Source organism: Balaenoptera ricei, chromosome 10 (genome assembly GCF_028023285.1).
Source record: "Balaenoptera ricei isolate mBalRic1 chromosome 10, mBalRic1.hap2, whole genome shotgun sequence".
Classification (NCBI taxonomy): domain Eukaryota; kingdom Metazoa; phylum Chordata; class Mammalia; order Artiodactyla; family Balaenopteridae; genus Balaenoptera; species Balaenoptera ricei.
In genome coordinates this window covers 51,203,424-51,223,901 of record NC_082648.1, presented here as the reverse complement: position 1 = coordinate 51,223,901, position 20,478 = coordinate 51,203,424, and positions in this window count along the sequence as shown.

Sequence of the window (20,478 nt, the reverse complement as noted above, 5' to 3'; positions counted from 1 at the left end):
AGGCAGAATCAGTCAGGGAAGAGTTTTAAAGTAGAAATTGGAGTTCTGGATGCTTCATTTAAATTCCAAAGTCAGTGGGCAATATCTAAACTCAGTGCAGGATGGTATTGTGGGTTTGGTGTGGGTTTTACAAAGAGCAGCTTTCAGAACTGTGTTCTGGGTGAATTCCTCAGTTGTATATTCCCATTCACTAATTCTCTTGACTGTGTAAGTATAATTTTCCTAATTACTTTTAGACCAATAGCTTTATTTTTATTTCTATAATTTTTATGGATTCTTTGTCACTTCTACTTACTATTGGTTTGTATTGTTCTGATTTTTTTTTTTCATTTGGGAACACAGTTTCTTTTTTTTTTTTTTTCACACACACACACACTGTATTTTATTTTTACAAGAGATAAATAGACTGACACCAAGCATTGTACATGGATGACCACAAAAAAAGCAACAATGATTGCAATTACCAAACATGAAACACTCTCATACTATGTCATAATATTGACATTCAGTCCAGTAATCCTCCACTGTAACAGCTCCTTTACTTTGCAGTGAAAATTGATTTGTATATTCTTTGCCTCTGAGTCCTTGTGGGATTTTTTTTTTTTTAATTCAAACAGAAAGTCACAAAAATTATACTCATCCTCATCAGTTCACTCAGTGCCATGTAATTAATTTTTTTTTCCATCTTGATCTTTTGTTAGCACTTTTATGAGTTCATCAGTTTTTCATTAGAGGTCTGAAAATGCTTATTCATTCAGTTCAGCAGTACAGTCAGTTACCAGAAACCTGTACTTGTCAGAGTCTTTTCCATGAATTTCTTGAAGATGAAACCCTTTTATAGGAACATATTTACAAAAGCATCAGAGTACACCCAGAACTGTCTGTAAATGACAAAAGACTTAAAAATGACCACAGTTAAAGATTTGATGAAACTTCATAATAATGCAGATGACAAGAAAATTAGTTATTTCTGAGATATACATTTTAAAGTAATAACTAGGATTATGACTTATAACATTATACCAGAACATATAAGATTTTTAGAAATTTCATGTAATGTCTGAAACATTTATATTAATATATTTCCATACAAATAACCCAATGAAAGTTTAGTATTAGTTGTTTTGTTTGTTTGTTTGTTTATACTGCAGGTTCTTACTCATCAATTTTATACACATCAGTGTATACGTGTCAATCCCAATCACCCAGTTCAGCACACCACCATCCCCACCCCACCGCAGTTTTCCCCCCTTGGTGTCCATATGTCCGTTCTCTACATCTGTGTCTCAACTTCTGCCCTGCAAACCGGCTCATCTGTACCATTTTTCTAGGTTCCACATACATGCGTTAATATACGATATTTGTTTTTCTCTTTCTGACTTACTTCACTCTGTATGACAGTCTCTAGATCCATCCATGTCTCAACAAATGACTCAATTTCGTTCCTTTTTATGGCTGAGTAATATTCCATTGTATATATGTACCACATCTTCTTTATCCATTCGTCTGTTGATGGGCATTTAGGTTGCTTCCTTGACCTGGCTATTGCAAATAGTGCTGCAATGAACATTTGGGTGCATGTGTCTTTTTGAATTACGGTTTTCTCTGGGTATATGCCCAGTAGTGGGATTGCTGGGTCATATGGTAATTCTATTTTTAGTTTTTTAAGGAACCTCCATATTGTTCTCCATAGTGGCTCTATCAATTTACATTCCCACCAACAGTGCAAGAGGGTTCCCTTTTCTCCACACCCTCTCCAGCATTTGTTGTTTGTAGATTTTCTGATGATGCCCATTCTAGGTGTGAGGTGATACCTCATTGTAGTTTTGATTTGCATTTCTCTAATAATTAGTGATGTTGAGCATCTTTTCATGTGCTTTGTGGCCATCTGTATGTCTTCTTTGGAGAAATGTCTATTTAGGTCTTCTGCCCATTTTTGGATTGGGGTGTTTGTTTCTTTAATATTGAGCTGAATGAGCTGTTTATATATTTTGGAGATTAATCCTTTGTACGTTGATTCGTTTGCAAATATTTTCTCCCATTCTGAGGGTTGTCTTTTCGTCTTGTTTATGGTTTCCTTTGCTGTGCAAAAGCTTTGAAGTTTCATTAGGTCCCATTTGTTTAGTTTTGTTTTTATTTCCATTACTCTAGGAGGTGGATCAAAAAGGATCTTGCTGTGATTTATGTCAAAGAGTGTTCTTCCTATGTTTTCCTCTAAGAGTTTTATAGTGTCCAGTCTTACATTTAGGTCTCTAATCCATTTTGAGTTTATTTTTGTGTATGAAAGAATTTCATTCTTTTACATGTAGCTGTCCAGTTTTCCCAGCACCACTTATTGAAGAGACTGTCTTTTCTCCATTGTATATCTTTGCCTCCTTTGTCATAGATTAGTTGACCATAGATGCCTGGGTTTATCTCTGGGCTTTCTATCTTGTTCCATTGATCTATGTTTCTGTTTTTGTGTCAGTACCATATTGTCTTGATCACTGTAGCTTTGTAGTATAGTCTGAAGTCAGGGAGTCTGATTCCTTCAGCTCCGTTTTTTTCCCTCAAGACTGCTTTGGCTATTCGGGGTCTTTTGTGTCTCCATACAAATTTTAAGATGATTTGTTCTAGCTCCGTAAAAAATGCCATTGGTAATTTGATAGGGGTTGCATTGAATCTGTAGATTGCTTTGGGTAGTATAGTCATTTTCACAATGTTGATTCTTCCAATCCAAGAACATGGTATAACTCTCCATCTATTGGTATCATCTTTAATTTCTTTCATCAGTGTCTTATAGTTTTCTGCATACAGGTCTTTTGTCTCCCTAGGTAGGTTTATTCCTAGGTATTTTATTCTTTTTGTTGCAGTGGTAAATGGGAGTGTTTCCATAATTTCTCTTTCAGATTTTTCATCATTAGTGTATAGGAATGCAAGAGATTTCTGTGCATTAATTTTGTATCCTGCAACTTTACCATATTCATTAATTAGCTCTAGCAGTTTTCTGGTGGCAGTTTTAGGATTCTCTATGTATAGTATCATGTCATCTGCAAACAGTGACAGTTTTACTTCTTCTTTTCTGATTTGGATTCCTTTTATTTCTTTTTCTTCTCTGATTGCCGTGGCTAGGACTTCCAGAACTATGTTGAATAATAGTGGTGAGAGTGGACATCCTTGTCTCGTTCCTGATCTTAGAGGAAATGCTTTCAGTTTTTCACCGTTGAGAATGATGTTTGCTGTGGGTTTGTCATATATGGCCTTTATTATGTTGAGGTAGGTTCCCTCTATGCCCACTTTCTGGAGAGTTTTTTATCATAAATGGGTGTTGAATTTTGTCAAAAGCTTGTTCTGCATCTATTGAGATGATCATATGGTTTTTATTCTTCAATTTGTTAATATGGTGTATCACATTGATTGATTTGCGTATTTTGAAGAATCCTTGCATCCCTGGGATAAATCCCACTTGATCATGGTGTATGATCCTTTTAATGTGTTGTTGGATTCTGTTTGCCAGTATTTTGTTGAGGATTTTTGCATCTATATTCATCAGTGATATTGGTCTGTAATTTTCTTTTTTTGTAGTGTCTTTTTCTGGTTTTGGTATCAGGGTGATGGTGGCCTCATAGAATGAGTTTGGGAGTGTTCCTTCCTCTGCAATTTTTTGGAAGAGTTTGAGAAGGATAGGTGTTAGCTCTTCTCTAAATGTTTGCTAGAATTCACCTGTGAAGCCATCTGGTCCTGGACTTTTGTTTGTTGGAAGATTTTAAATCACAGTTTCAATTTCATTACTTGTGATTGGTCTGTTCATATTTTCTATTTCTTCCTGGTTCAGTCTTGGAAGGTTATACCTTTCTAAGAATTTGTCCATTTCTTCCAGGTTGTCCATTTTATTGGCATAAAGTTGCTTGTAGTAGTCTCTTAGGATGCTTTGTATTTCTGTGGTGTCTGTTGTAACTTCTCCTTTTTCATTTCTTATATTGTTGATTTGAGTCCTCTCCCTCTTTTTCTTGATGAGTCTGGCTAATGGCTTTTCAATTTTGTTTATCTTCTCAAAGAACCAGCTTTTAGTTTTATTGATCTTTGCTATTGTTTTCTTTGTTTCTATTTCATTTATTTCCGCTCTGATCTTTATGATTTCTTTCCTTCTGCAACTTTGGGTTTTGTTTGTTCTTCTTTCTCTAGTTTCTTTAGGTGTAAGGTTAGATTGTTTACTTGAGATTTTTCTTGTTTCTTGAGGTAGGCTTGTATAGCTATAAACTTCCCTCTTAGAACTGCGTTTGCTGCATCCCATAGGTTTTGGGTTGTCATGTTTTCATTGTCATTTGTCTCTAGGTATTTTTTGATTTCTTCTTTGATTTCTTCAGTGATCTCTTGGTTATTTAGTAACATATTGTTTAGCCTCCATGTGTTTGTGTTTTTTACGTTTTTTTCCCTGTAATTCATTTCTAATCTCATAGCATTGTGGTCAGAAAAGATGCTTGGTATGATTTCAGTTTTCTTAAATTTACTGAGGCTTGATTTGTGACCCAAGATGTGATCTATCCTGGAGAATGTTCCGTGCGCACTTGAGAAGAATGTGTAATCTGCTGTTTTTGGATGGAATGTCCTGTAAATATCAATTAAGTCCATCTTGTTTAATGTGGCATTTAAAGCTTGTGTTTCCTTATTTATTTTCACTTTGGATGATCTGTCCATTGGTGTAAGTGAGGTGTTAAAGTCCCCCACTATGATTGTGTTACTGTCAATTTCCTCTTTTATAGCTGTTAGCAGTTGCCTTATGTATTGAGGTGCTCCTATGTTGGGTGCATATATATTTATAATTGTTATATCTCCTTCTTGGATTGATCCCTTGATCATTATGTAGTGTCCTTCCTTGTCTCGTGTAACATTCTTTATTTTAAAGTCTATTTTATCTGATATGAGTATAGCTACTCCAGCTTTCTTTTGATTTCCAATTGTATGGTATATCTTTTTCCATCCCCTCACTTTCAGTCTGTATGTGTCCCTAGGTCTGAAGTGGGTCTCTTGTAGACAGCATATATATGGGTCTTGTTTTTGTATCCATTCAGCAAGCCTGTGTCTTTTGGTTGGAGCATTTAATCCATTCACGTTTAAGGTAATTATCGATATGTATGTTCCTATGACCATTTTCTTAATTGTTTTGTGTTTGTTTTTGTAGGTCCTTTTCTTCTCTTGTGTTTCCCACTTAGAGAAGTTCCTTTAGCATTTGTTGTAGAGCTGGTTTAGTGGTGCTGAATTCTCTTAGCTTTTGCTTGTCTGTAAAGCTTTTGATTTCTCCATCAAATCTAAATGAGATCCTTGCCGGGTAGAGTAATCTTGGTTGTAGGTTCTTCCCTTTCATCATTTTAAGTATATCATGCCATTCCCTTCTGGCTTGTAGAGTTTCTGCTGAGAAATCAGCTGTTAACCTTATGGGAGTTCCCTTGTATGTTATTTGTCATTTTTCCCTTGCTGCTTTCAATAATTTTTCTTTGTCTTTAATTTTTGTGAATTTGATTACTATGTGTCTCGGCGTGTTTCTCCTTGGGTTTATCCTGTATGGGACTCTCTGCATTTCCTGGAGTTGGGTGGCTATTTCCTTTCCCATGTTAGGGAAGTTTTCGGTTGTAATCTCTTCAAATATTTTCTCTGGTCCTTTCCCTCTCTCTTCTCCTTCTGGGACCCCTATAATGCGAATGTTGTTGCGTTTAATGTTGTCCCAGAGGTCTCTTAGGCTGTCTTCATTTCTTTTCATTCTTTTTTCTTTATTCTGTTCTGCAGCAGTGAATTCCACCATTCTGTCTTCCAGGTCACTTATCCGTTCTTCTGCCTCAGTTATTCTGCTATTGATTCCTTCTAGTGTAGTTTTCATTTCAGTTATTGTATTGGTCATCTCTGTTTGTTTGTTCTTTAATTCTTCTAGGTCTTTGTTAATCATTTCTTGCATCTTCTCAATCTTTGCCTCCATTCTTATTCCGAGGTCCTGGATCATCTTCACTATCATTATTCTGAATTCTTTTTCTGGAAGGTTGCCTATCTCCACTTCATTTAGTTGTTTTTCTTGGGTTTTTTCTTGTTCCTTCATCTGGTATATAGACCTCTGCCTTTTCATCTTGTCTATCTTTCTGTAAATGTGGTTTTTGTTCCACAGGCTGCAGGATTGTAGTTTTTCTTCGTTCTGCTGTCTGCCCTCTGGTGGTTGAGGCTATCTAAGAGGCTTGATGGGAGGCTCTGGTGGTGGGTAGAGCTGACTGTTGCTTTGACGGTCAGAGCTCCGTAAAACTTTAATCCACTTGACTATTGATGGGTGGGCCTGGGTTCCCTCCCTGTTGGTTGTTTTGCCTGCGGCAACCCAGCACTGGAGCCTACCTGGGCTCTTTGGTGGGGCTAATGGCAGACTGTGGGAGGGCTCACGCCAAGGAGTACTTCCCAGAACCTCCACTGCCAGTGTCCTTGTCCCCACGGCGAAACAGAACCAGCCCCTGCCTCTGCAGGAGACCCCCCAACACTAGCAGGTAGGTCTGGTTCAGTCTCCCCCAGGGTCACTGCTCCTTCCCCCAGGTCCCGATGCACACACTATTCCATGTGCGCCCTCCAAGAGTGGGGTCTCTGTTTCCCTCAGTCCTGTCGAAGTCCTGCAATCAATTCCCACTAGGCTTCAAAGTCTGATTCTCTATGAATTCCTCCTCCCGTTGCCGGACCCCCAGTTTGGGAAGCCTGACATGGGGCTCCGAACCTTCACTCCTGTGGGTGGACTTCTGTGGTATAAGTGTTCGCCAGTCTGTGAGTCACCCACCCAGCAGTTATGGGATTTGATTTTACTCTGATTGCGCCCCTCCTACCGTCTCACTGTGGCTTCTCCTCTGTCCTTGGACATGGGGTATCGTCCTTGATGAAGTCCAGTGTCTTCCTGTCGATGATTGTCCAGCAGCCAGTTGTGATTCTGGTGCTCTCGCAAGAGGGAGTGAGAGCATGTCCTTCTACTCTGCCATCTTGGTTAATCTATTGTTCTGATTTTGTTTCTCATTTTTATGTCTTTTTTTTATGATTATCAGTGTTTCTTTATCCCTATTACTTTTTCAAATTAAATGCCTTCAAAAGAATAATTATAAGATATGTAAGAAATAACAACAGCAATGATAACACCTAAATACTCACCTCTCACTAACATTCCATTGGATAGCCTTCACTTTTGGAAGGCAGTGACATTTATTAGGCATAGGATTGTTACACTAAGGATATGTACATACTTATATATGTCCTGCTATGCACATTCATGAGCTTATTTAGGGTATATGCCTAAAAGTGGAATTGCTTGGCATATGGTATGTGTATCTTCAGCTTTAACAGACAATGTTAGAATGTCTTCCAAAGTTGTTGATCAAGTTATATTCCCCCAATGTGTGTAACAATTCCTGTTAATTCATATCCTTCACAAAACTTACCATTTTTATACTCTTCATTTTTTTCCATTTCGTGAGTATGAAATGGTGTCTGATTATGGGTTTTGTTTGCAAGTTGTCTCTTCTTACCTTTATATTCCCAGAGGCTAGAACAGTTCTACCAGTTGGTAGTCATCGGGTATATATTTGTTGAATGGATAAATGAAGTTCAAGATTCAGTCTGGTTGATTAAGAGAATGGTAATGCTGTTAACAGAAATAAAAGGAAAAGGGAGAAATATGATGAGATTGTTTCTTTGAAGGTCAGGTAAGATTTTAAAAATGAAATAAACTGAAAACTAGATTGTCAGTTGGAAGACAGTGGCCACATCAATTGAAAAACGTCATATATTACTGCAATCTCCTCTTTGTATTAGTGACTCCCAAAATTCAGTCCAGTAAGGATAAAATTATTTGCTATGACTTATTTTTTTAAGACTAATTGTTTTCTTCATAGTAGATGAAGAAAATCATCTTGTCTTAAATATTTTAAAATTTGGCAAGAAAGCATAAGTAAATTATGCATGTGTATATATTTTTATCCATCACTGATCTTGTCATTGAATTTTTTTTATGATTAAGACTGCATGCTGAGATAAATGAGTCATCTGTAAGAAACTTGTCCTGATGACTAATCACACATTATTTCAAAGAGAAGATGTAAGCATTGTTAATGCTTCAATTTAAGAACTGTTTCACTATTAAAAAAGGAAGTGCCCTTAGAAGTAGAAAACAAAAACAAAAAACCTGAGGCTATAATAAGCTGACTTAGTCATTATGGCTTATAAGCAAAGTCAAGTTTTATGATTACTAGTGGATTAATAAATGCCTGTGTAACTGGAAGGTTTAATCCACTTAATATATTTAAACTGGTTATGTGATGAACTCTATGTTCAATGAATATTTTCTGAGACTTTCACTTTAATTTGGTTATGCCTGCCTGAGCCTATCAGCATTTCAGCATATCATGTAGATTGTCATTTTCACAGTTACCTGTTTTATTATTATGGAAATAATGGTTTAAGAGTAATTTGATATTGTACTTTTCAATGTTGGGAAGAAGGATTCTCCAAACATACTGTGTTTATTTTTGTATAATCTTGAACTAAAATTGTAATCTCTTAATATTTAGGCAAGAACTAAATTCCTGTATAGACTGAAGTTTGTGTTTGGCATAAAAAGTGACAGGCATTTATTCCACTGGAAGATATAATTAAATTTGAGAAATAAAAAAAATAGTTTGTAAGGTTCTTAAATAGTTGTATCTGTCCATTTGTGTATTTGCAGAGTTGGCTTATTATATTCATTAGTGTTGGAAAAGTGAATCTGAATTTCAGAGGATAAACCATAGGGTTGGCAAAATAATGGAAAAAGAAAGTAGGAAAAGGAAAAAACTGGTAGCGTTCATACTTTCATTCACTTAGTCACATATTTTCTCATTCACTTTTTAATATCTCTCTTATGAATTTACTAAGTTTCTATTGTATATAAGTTTTCTGTTAGGCATTGTTATGGGTTGAATTGTGTCCACCCCAAATTCATATGTTGAGGTCTTAACCTCCAGTAGTTCAGAATGTGACCTTATTTGGAAATAGGTCATTGCAGATGTAATTTGTTAACTTAAGATGAGATCGTACTGTAGTAGTGTGGGCCCATATTCCAATATGACTAGTGTCTTTATAAAATGAGGGAAATTTAGACACAGACATATACACAGGGAGAATGCCTTATGAAGACTGGAGTTATGCTACCATGAGCCAAAGAACAACCAGAAGCTAGGAGAGAGGCCTGGAACAGATCCTTCCCTAGCATCTTTAGAGGCAGCATAACCCTGCTGACACTTTGATTTCAGACTTCTGGCCTCCAGAACCATGAGACAGTAAGTTTCTGTTTTTTTAAGCCACCCAATTTATTGTACTTTGTCACGGCAGCCTTACCAGACTAATACAGGTAGCTTTTTGACATAGAAGTAAGATCAACCAATGCCAGTAGATCCAAGTTTACGCACAAGATGAAACTTCATTTTCATCTGTGCTGAGGTGCATGAGGGAAGGGCAGAATATGGAGAATCTATAGGGTTAGATTAAGGAGAAATCGATTTACTACTAAATGCTCGCAGTGTTAATTGATGAGAAAAAAACAGTTAAATTGTAGAATTAAAAATATTCATGAATGCCCTGAACATTTTAACTTCAAACATATAAACGTACATTTATCAATTTTTTGATGCCTAGCCAAGACTTTTCTTTTTCACTGATTGAAATTCAACATCATTTTTTGGCATAAACCACACCCATAAGGCATTATCTAAGATTTCCAGTATGAACATATTTAAAATAGAACAAGGCTATATGCATATATAATCATATTGAGTGAATAATTCTGGGTATTTATGACCTTTTTTCCCTCAGTCTTTTAAAGTTGACAGCCAATAGCAATGATTTTAAATATAAATCCCATTTGGACTTCCCTGGTGGTCCAGTGCCTAAGACTCCATGCTCCCAATGCTGGGGGCCCAGGTTTGATCCCGGGTCAGGGAACTAGATCCCACATGCTGCAACTAAGAGTTTGCATGCCGCAACTAAAGATCCCACACGCCGCAATGAAGATCCTGCATGCGGCAACGAAGATCCTGCATAGCCAAATAAATAAATAAATAAATAAATATTTTAAAAATAATTATAAATCCAATTTATCAAGTCTTTCCATATTATTCAAATTAGTTTTCACAGAAACAACAGTTTTTCCCTTTTACACTCATATCAATTTACATAATAATAAATTACTTTCTGTAATGACACTGACAAGTCCAACTGATAGAAACAGATTGGAAACCAATGTCATTGATTTACTGGTAAAAGAAATAAATAAGGCTGCTAGGAAGTAGTCTAACAGCTGTGAGATTTCAGTATTCTCTGGACATCAGACTTTACAGAGGGAACAAATGGCACCGGTTAATCTGGAAAGTTGAGTTAGTAGAGATTAATTAAAAGAGTTTCCTCTAGTATTTAAAAAGGGCAGAGGTGTAAGAGAAGAGTAAATTGGTGAGAAGAAGTGCTGAACAAAATCTGTAGTCAGCTGACAAGTATGAATTAAGTGCTTACTATGTTCTATGCATTAGAGTTACATGAGGGAAGGAAATAAAGTTCCTATTCTCAAGGAGCTTATTTTCTTAATAAACATATTATTATATAATTAATTGAGGTGTGATGAAGGCTGAGATGAAAAATAAAACAAAGTAGGGAAAGAAAAAAATGAGTGTTTTTTAGATGTTTGTTAATGAGGACCTCTCTGATAAGGTGAGATTTAAGTAGAGACATTAATAAAGTAACGGGGTTATCCATGAGGATATCTGGAGGATAGTCTTTCCAGGCAGAGACAGGAATTACTTGGCATTAATCACAGGCAAGTAAGGACACCACTGGGACAGAGGAAAGTGAGTAAGGTGGGGAGTGAGAGGAAATTGAAACAGTGATCACAGAGGCTGGGGATGAGGGTAGAGGATGAAGATCATGAGATTCCTTTCAGGAAGATGGGAATTCATTGGAGGGATTTTAGCGGACAGCAAAATGTTCTACTTGTATTTCAAAAGGATCGTTATGTTGGCTGTGTGGAAAATAAACCAGAGATGACAGCTAGCAACAGTGGTATTGGTATTTACAAACTAGACTCTGTTAAACCCAGATCATGCCAGTTTGTACCCCATTCAGCTCACAGCCATCTTTAAGCTTCTCTGCATCTTTCCTAGAATCCTCCAAACCTGCTTTAATTCCAGTGAATCTTATGTCACTACATGGCCTTCTCAATCTCCTCAGTTGTTGATAACATCAACCTAAAATTCATTCCTGACTTATCCCCCATCTCTCATTGCCCACATCCAATCAGCCACTAAGTCTCTTCTGTCCATTTCCACTGTTAGGAACTGGTCTAAACTAACCAAACCTCAGACCCCTAACCCAGGTCCCAACATCTATGCTTGCCTCACTCTAATATGTTTTCACCTCAGCTGCCGAAGTGAATTTCCTTGCTGAAGTGAAACTTCGAAAATATAAATCAAAGACTTTTCTAAAATTCATTTCATTCTCTTGCTGAAAACTTTTCGCTGGCTTCCCATTTCCTGAAATATAAAGACCAAAATCTTTAAATGAGCCACACTTGTGCCTGCCTAACTCACCTATCTCTGAAGTCTCATATCCAACTACTCTTCTCTTCTTGTTCAGTAGGTAGCTATTTGATCTTCTTTTGTTAAACTGTCTAAGATCTTCCCTGAGTTATATGATTCTACTTTAGCACAAAATCATTCACTCCCCTAATCTCCCCTTCTTTTTAACTCTTACTTATTCCATTTTTTAATCTCAGTTTTGTTGTTGCAAGACTCCACTGACTTCTTATGAGGACCTGGATTACAACTATGTTTCCATCATAGCGTGTAGATTGACCTTTATGCACTGTAAGTGCCACGAAGACAAGGGCTATTTTCTCTTCTGCCCCCAGAATCTGTCCGTGTATAGAATGTGATAGAGCGATATATACATAAATGAATGAATAAATGAATGTGTTTCCCTCTCATACTAAATCAACAGTGTTTATTAATAATCTTCTCTCTCCTCTATGATTATGTCTATGATACTGTTTGGTAGCAGTAATTTCTTTCCCCCATGAAGAGATCAGACTTCACCTTGCCTTATTCTTTGTGAAAGTTTTCAGTACAAAATTCAATCCTGAATTCAAGATTAGACTAGACTGGGGGAAGTAGTACAAGTATGATCATTATTATCATGCAGTGGGTTTTCTTCCTCATTAGCAGAACCCTGGAGGAGGAAGGGAAGAACATAGTCTCTATTCCTTCAACTCTTTGCTAAAATGGCACCTTCTAGTGAATCTTTCCCTACCATGTTCTTTAAAATTGCCAGTTCCCACATATCATCATATTATAGCCAGCTCTATACCTTTATCTGATAGTCCTTTCCTTCATTTAAGTGGAATTCCTAGGGTATTCTGGGCTTTACCTGACACTTCTTGTATCTTCTGTGTACTTCTAAACCCTGTTCTCCTACTTTCCTTGATCAGCTCTCTTTTCAGACCCCAGAACCAAGCCTGGAGCTTACCTCTATATGTCGAATTCTTTTTCACACATGATGATAGGTCAGGAAGAGTATAGTGACTCTGCCCCGCATACTTGTGTTTTTCCTCACTTCCAGCTAACTCTTGTCTCCTAGTCCTAATGCTCACAAACTACTCACTGCATGGTCAGCACATTGATGCTGGTGGTCTTTGCACTAGATGCCCAGTCAGGGCTAAATCCATACAAATATTGATACGCTTACTCTATGGTACCTTTTTTAGCCATTCTTGTCGTACCTGCAGGTTCAAGCCTGAATCGAGCATTGGGTTTATTGTGTAATCCAAAATGTATTGTGTGATCTAAAAAAGCATTGAGGAAGGTTAGTTGGAGCTGATTGTGGGATGTTCCCTGGGATATATTACGAAGCAACTGTGGAGATGCCTGTCTGTGGAAGGTGAGCATCTGGTAGTTGGACAGAAGCAAATGAGGTACCTGAAACAAGAAAACAGGCAAAAGTTACGGGGGCATCCTACTGGGAGGAATCAAATCTTTAGCCTTGAGTAGCTTTTAATGAGTCAGATCTCTACCTTCATATAATATCTTAATTAATCAGTCATTCCAGCTTAGAGTGGTCTCTTCCTCTTCTAAGCAGTCTACTGTTGGTTGAGTTACTTTACTAGTTAATTTTTATTTTAAAAGTTTTATGGATTTATATCTTGCCTCTTCAATTGTGATTTTTTTGAAGGTAGGCACACCTCTAACAATAGAGTACATTTCACCTTATAATGATCAATAAGCACACACTAAATTGATTCAACTCTTCTGTGACAACGACTACAGAACAACTTTAGGGCGTGGAGTTGGGGGTAGCATGTAAAAAAGAAGTCAAAATTCACACTGAAGACTATTACAGTTCACATAATTTTATTCTCACATTTGTATATATTTGTGCCTGCCTGCTAAGAAAGGTGATTCAGGAAATGCCACAAGGTCCTTTAAAAAACAATTCAGGGCCAATTGGGAGATAAAATGACTTAATCATTTTAAAGAGACAACTTAATGAGTTCAGTGGTTTCCTTAAGCACAATTTATTTTATGATTTTTGTAAACTTTGCAAGCAGAAAGTGATAAAAGCAGCAGTTTCATTTTATTGCTGTCTCTTATCATTTCAGCAAAAAAAAAATCTAGGCCAAATCTAAATTTAAGATAATACGTAAGCGATTCTAACTTGTCCCACAGTAAATTTCTGACCTCTATGTCAGGCAAGCTAAGAAATATAGAACACAGGCTGTTCCAGTTCAAATTAAAGAAGTCCTGTCTCATTGAAAGGCTGTAAAAAGGCATTCTCTTCAGTGTACAGGTTTTTAAATGAGAGTTTACCACTCATCCTTCTTGCTTTTTTCCTCATTGATTTTTTTAATACTAGAAATGCTTTCCAACTTCGGCCAGAAAATGAGTTTCTCTAAAGAACCACAGAGCTCCTTTGAGTAGCATATAAAAGATATTTCACCAAGATTGTATCAGTGGCCACAGAAACATGTTTTTAATTGGATCTACGTGAATTAGCTTTTTACCATTCTTGCCTATTTTAGTGTTTCTGTGCTTCCAAGTACATTTCTTAAAAAATAAAATAATGCCAAAAGAAATTCATTGCAAAGTGAGCTACTGCCTTACAGGACCCTTGAATTCTTAACCTAGAAAGTGGGCACTAGTTGATGCAAACCTGGTTAACTTCCATTTTAGAAAACACCTTGACGTCTCTTATATTTGTTTATATTCCCCCACCTCCTTGGGGAATAGCTTTAATCATTGGCCTCCTGCTCTCTTCTCTGTGTATACTCCTTCCCTTAGATACCTCTTTTACTTCCAAAGCTTTGATCTCACTTCTATACATATGGCCCCAAAAGCCTGCATCAACATCAACTCTCTTCAGTACTCTAGAAAAATAGCTATATATATCGAGTGGACATTTCTTATTACAAACCAACTCTTTCCCTCAATTTCAAATGTCAAGACCCAAAGTCAATATTGTATCTACCAATCTGCACTCCTTTAAAAATTTCCTAATTACTGTTGATCATAATATTGAGGTATGCTGTGGATCAGAATGGTGGTAATGAGAGAGAAGGTATTCTGGAACCAGCCCAGTGTAATCAATCTGGAGTGCAATGAACAATGGAAGTTCTAGAAGATGCCCAACCTAGACACTGATCTGTGTCAGGAACATAACCATTCTCCACGTTTGACCAAGGAGTTAGTAATACACTTTCCAAATGACATCACCTCTATTCCTCTCTCCCTTTATCTCAACTCACATGTTACTTGTGGTTTCAACCATCACTTCTTATATCTTCTAGAAGATGACATTTTCAGTAAGAAAGGTCAAGAACGGACCAGATAATGTTTTTAGCTGAAAAACACCAAACAAACTTCTAAGTATCTGAAGAGTTAAAAGTTCTCCATAACTCCTATATAATGCCTTAGAACCCTGAGTACACTGTTCTTGGGGTTTGTTTTTTTCATTTAGGTAGAAATATACCTAGAATTTTCTCACGGAACTAGACATTTTAATAGAGAATATTCTTCTAGAGACATTCCAATTCCATCCCTTCAAGATCACTGATGGAAAAGGAAGGATATTCACCATATTTTACTATGATTTCAAATTCAAATAATGATAATTAATTTTCTATGAATTTGTTTGTATCTACTAGGCACCAGCAAGATGTAGTGGGAAAAGCATGGTTGTTGTACTCAGCAGATCTGGCTTCAAAACCTAAATCCACCAGAAATCCTAGGTCCACAACTTACTTGAATAATTACCTCAGACAAGTCATTTAACTCTGTGAATAGAAGGTTTATTTATTTTTGTAATGAAGATAATAATGCCTATCTTATAAGTTTGTTTTAAGGGTTAGAGGCAATTTGTGTAAAGTGGCCTAAATACAAAAGATATTCAAATAGGAGTGACTATGATTTTCTGAGGTCTTTGGTAGTGGTTCCAACCATCTTCCCAATTTATTTTTGGTAAATCATTCTTTTTTTTTTTTTTTTTTTTTAAATTTTTTTTTAGTAAATCATTCTTAGTATTCCTTCCATTATGAATTTTCCTCCTATAGCACACAAGGTGTTATCCATTTTTCATTCACTTATTTGTTGAATCAACATTTACTAGGCAGAGGTGAGTGCCAGGAGTGATGCTAGGCAATGGATAAAAAAGATGCAAATTCTTTTTATGAAAGAGCTCCAAATTTAAGTGGGGATGCAAATAAGTAAAATAAACATTTAGAAAAAATATGATAAATATTTTAATTGAGGTATCTACAAGGTTACTACACCATTTACAATAACAGATTACATGGAGCTATTTGACTTTTTTTCTTCTTATAATTAGTCAGGTCTCCTATCGGAGTCTTTATTCCCAGGCTTCACGAGATGCTTTCCATGTAAGACATAATCCCTTTCTCCTGAGTTCTTAGGAAATGGCTGAGAAGTGTCAACTTTGCTTTTTATTAGTGAGGACCATGACTCACACAAAAAACAAGATGGAGGACATCCATCATCCAGCAAACTGTTGGAGGCTATGTTGAAACTGAAAGATTTATTTGATTTTTTTTAAAGCACCTTTATTGAAGTATAACTGACACACAATAAACTGTGCATATTTAAAGTATACAATTTGATAATTCTGAAATATGTATGTATCCATGAAACGCTTACCACAGTCACAATAATGAACATATTCATCATCCTTTAAGCTTCCTTCTGGTCCTTTGTGATTCTTCCCACCTGCCTCTCCCTGTCCATCTCTTCTCATACCCAAGCAATCACTGATTTGCTTTCTGTTACTTATATATTAATTTGCTTTTTCTAGGATATTATATAAATGGAATTAATAGCATGTACTCTTTTGGTCTGGCTTTTTCACACAGCATGATTATTTTGAGATTCATCCATGTATCTTCATGTATCTGTAGCTCATTTCTTTTGATTAATAATATTCCAATGTGTGGCTATACTGCAATTTATTTATCCATCCTGGGTTGTTTCCAGTTTTGGATGATTGTAAATAGAGCTGTTATAAATATTCATATATATACCTTTGTACGGGCATACACTTTTATTTCTTTTGGATAAGTACCTATGGAGTACAATACATAGGTCATATGGTAGATATATGCTTAATTTTGTAAGTTGCTAACAAACAATTTTTCATAGTGGTTGTACCATTTTACATTTTCACCAGTGGTGTATGAGTGTTCCAGTTGGTCTACAACCTCAACAATAGTTGACATAGTCAGTTTTTATCATTTTAGCTATTCTAAAGAAATGTACTGGTAGCTCATATAGTTTTCCTGTGTTTTTTTATATATATATAGTTTTTTATTGAAATAGTTGATTTACAATGTTGTGTTAGTTTCAGGTGTACAGCAAAGTGATTCAGTTATATATATATATACACAAATACATATATTCTTTTTTTACATTCTCTTCCATTATAGGTTATTACAAGATATAGAGTATAGTTTCCTGTGCTATAAAGTAGGTCCTTGTTGGTCTCATGTAGTTTTAATTTACTTTTTTCCTAATGGGTAATGATGTTGAGCATCTTTTCAAGTGATTATTTGCCAGGTGTTTCCTTTGTAAAGTAACTTTTAAAATCTTTTGCCCATTTTTAATGTCCTTATGTATTCTAGATACAAGTACTTTATTAGATATGTGATCTGTAATTATTTTCTCCCCATCTGTGGCTTGAATGTGTGATTTTTTTTAAAAAAAGCCTTAATTTTGATTAAGGCCAACTTATCAGGGTTTTTGTTGTTGTTGTTGTTGTTTTCTTTTTTGCTTCAGGTGTTGTATATAAGAAACTATTGCCTACCCCAAGATCACAGAGATTTTCTCCTATATTTTCTTCTAGATGTTTTATAAGTTTTAAATTTTACATTTAAGTCTATGGTCTGTCGATTTAATTTTTGTATGTGATGTGTGATATAATAGCCAGAATTCATAATACATTTGGCCCTTGAAAAACAGTGCTTTGAACGGCATGGGTCCACTTGTACACAGATTTTTTTCAATAAAGATTTACTACTACATGATCCGCAATCTGCCTGGTTGGTTGAATCTGTGGATGTGGAGCCATGGATACAGAGGGCCCACTGTAAAGTTATACACAGATTTTCGACTGTGCAGAGGGTTGTAGCCCCTAGCCCCCACATTGTTTCAGGGTCAACTGTACTGTAATTCTAGTCACTAGGCTTTATGTCATAATATAATAAGCAAATATAGGGAGCATGGGAAAATGGGAAGGTAAGAAAAATATGTAATACAATCATGATAGAAAAAAATTGTAATATGCTTAACTAATGACTTATATGTTGGAGCCAATGAATTAAGTGCTCAAATTCAGGTTGAGTAAAACATAGCTTGATAGCAGAAACAAGTATGGGTAAAATAAATTTGTAATTTTAGTGATCTTAAAAGCAATAATAACAAGCCATTTCATAAGCAGATATGGTATTTTGCTATGGTATTAGTGTACTACACAGAGTCATTCACAGTCTTTTCTCATCTTCTTTGCAATTTTGTTTTCCAACCCTATTCTTCATGAACTCTAAATACATTCATCCCTCATGGGTTCACAGCTTTACTTTAGCATGCTGTACTTTATCTTCAAATTCCATACATTGAAAGCTGTGGACTGATGTCGTTCTCTTCCAACTCGGACATTCCTAATCATCCAAGTTCAAATATTATCCCATGTGAAGATTTCTGTCTTCACAGAAGTCACTGCTCTTTAGGCAGAGCGAGTTGATATTTCTCTGTCTCTAGCACCTTGAGCACACCTCTGTTATAGCACCGTGCGTACCGAAGTGTTTAGCTTCCCCGTACCACTCTACATTGTGAACATTCTTCAAGTAGAAGGCCATATGTTGAGCTCCACTCTATAAAAGGGGACACAACAGAGCAGAGCTCATTAAGAAGAACAAGGATAGTGAGAAGATTAAAAAACTCAGCTCTCTTCTTTTTTTTTTAATGAATGGATAAAGAAGATGTGGTGTATATATACAATGGAATACTATTCATTCATAAAAAAGAATGAAATTTTTTCATTTCTGACAACACGGATGGACCTTGAAGGTATTATGCAAAGTGAAACAAGTCAGATGAAGAAAGAGAATTACCATATGATTTCACTCATAGGTGGAATATAAAAAAACAAAACAAAACCAAATAAATGAACAAACAAAAACAAACATGTAGACACAGAGAACAGAGTAGTGGTTACCAGAGGGGAAAGGGTGGGGGGAGGGTGAAATGAGTGAAGGAGGTCAACTGTATGGTAATGGATGGAAACTGAATTTTTGGTGGTAAGCACCTTGTTAGTGTACACAAAAGTAGAATTATAATGTTGTACACATGAAAGTTATATAATGTTATAAATCAATGTTACCTCAATAAAAAATAAATTTAAAAAAATTCAGCTTGCAAACAATTGAATGGGCTGAGGGACTTTATTTGTAGAAAGTTTAGCAGGGGCTATGTTATCTGAAAGATTCTGTGTGTGGAAACGGGATCAGACTACATAGATTCAGACACTAGTATTAGGGGCACAAGATAGATATGAGCTATTTCGGAGTTTTGCTTTTATACAGTTTAAAGTTGCCTGAAAAAAATGATCTATTTTAAGAAGTTTATTCTGTTCAGCAGTTTGTTCAATATATGTTCTATAAATACTTGGCAGGCATGTTACAGATGACATTAAAACATTTGGTGAGTCTAGATGGAAGTCCATCTATTAACATTTGTGATTATTTAAACTTGGAACCTTGAACTCTTTATTCAGACCTTGTGCAAGACTGGCAGATGTTTCGCAAATGTATTTCTTTCCTTGATTTTTTCCACCTTGCTTTCCATTATATTCCATTTCACTGCCTTTACCAGGCCCTAAAGGAAAGAATTCCAGCAATTAATGCAGTTTAGCTTCTAATGGGCATTTCTACATCCAATTCATGTCTTTTCTATTTATTATTTACAAAAGGGAGATGTCTTGAAGACTTCTGCAACATTATCCCCTTCTACCTATAGGATCAGATCAATGATTAGAAGGTATTGAGCATGTACTAACTGCTTCTACCATCCATTGTCTCATTCACCTCATTTAATCTTCACAACAAGCCTGTGAGGTATTAGTAATATCCTTATTTTATACCCAGTGAAATTTGCCCAAGGTCGTATAACTAGTAAGTGATAAAGATGGGAATATTCCTGGTCTGATTCCAAAATTAAACTGTTAAACATTCTTTACATTCTCTCCAAACACCTTATTCTGTCTCTCAATAACTGTATTTTGTTCAAACTGTTTATCCACCCCGATTTTCCACTGGTTATTGTCTTATATTAAATTATTTCAGATGAGTCGATCAGTTCATTATCCCCTGAATGTTTCTCATGTATTTTTCATATAATACGATAACATTCTTAGTTTTTCTGAACTTTAGTTTCCTCTTCTGTAGAAGAAGTACAGTAAGACTACTTACTTCATAAGGCTTTTGTGAGGGTTAGCTGAAAAACCTTGCATAAAGTATAGACCAGGCACATAGTAAGCTTTCAATAAATGTTAGCTGTTATCATCCTTATAATTATTATTGTTATACATTCTAGTAACGATTCCTGAATGGGGTATGTAAGTAAATATATATTAGAAATGTATAATAAAAAAGCACCATGCAAATTCACATTTGAACCTGGTAGGTATTCATAATACACTGTAATCCCACTGTGAAGAGGGTGCATGAATGTAGATCCACTGAGTTATTGCTAGTCTATCTTGCACAGGTGCCTTCTACAAAAATTCCTTTGAGTGGCATTTATTTAAATTAGCCTATATTAAAAGACTGTCCTATCATGTGTGTTGCTTAAAGTAGTATTAGCTTAACTTGTAGTAGATTCAAATATTGTATACTGAATTTTAAAAACTAAATTTTGA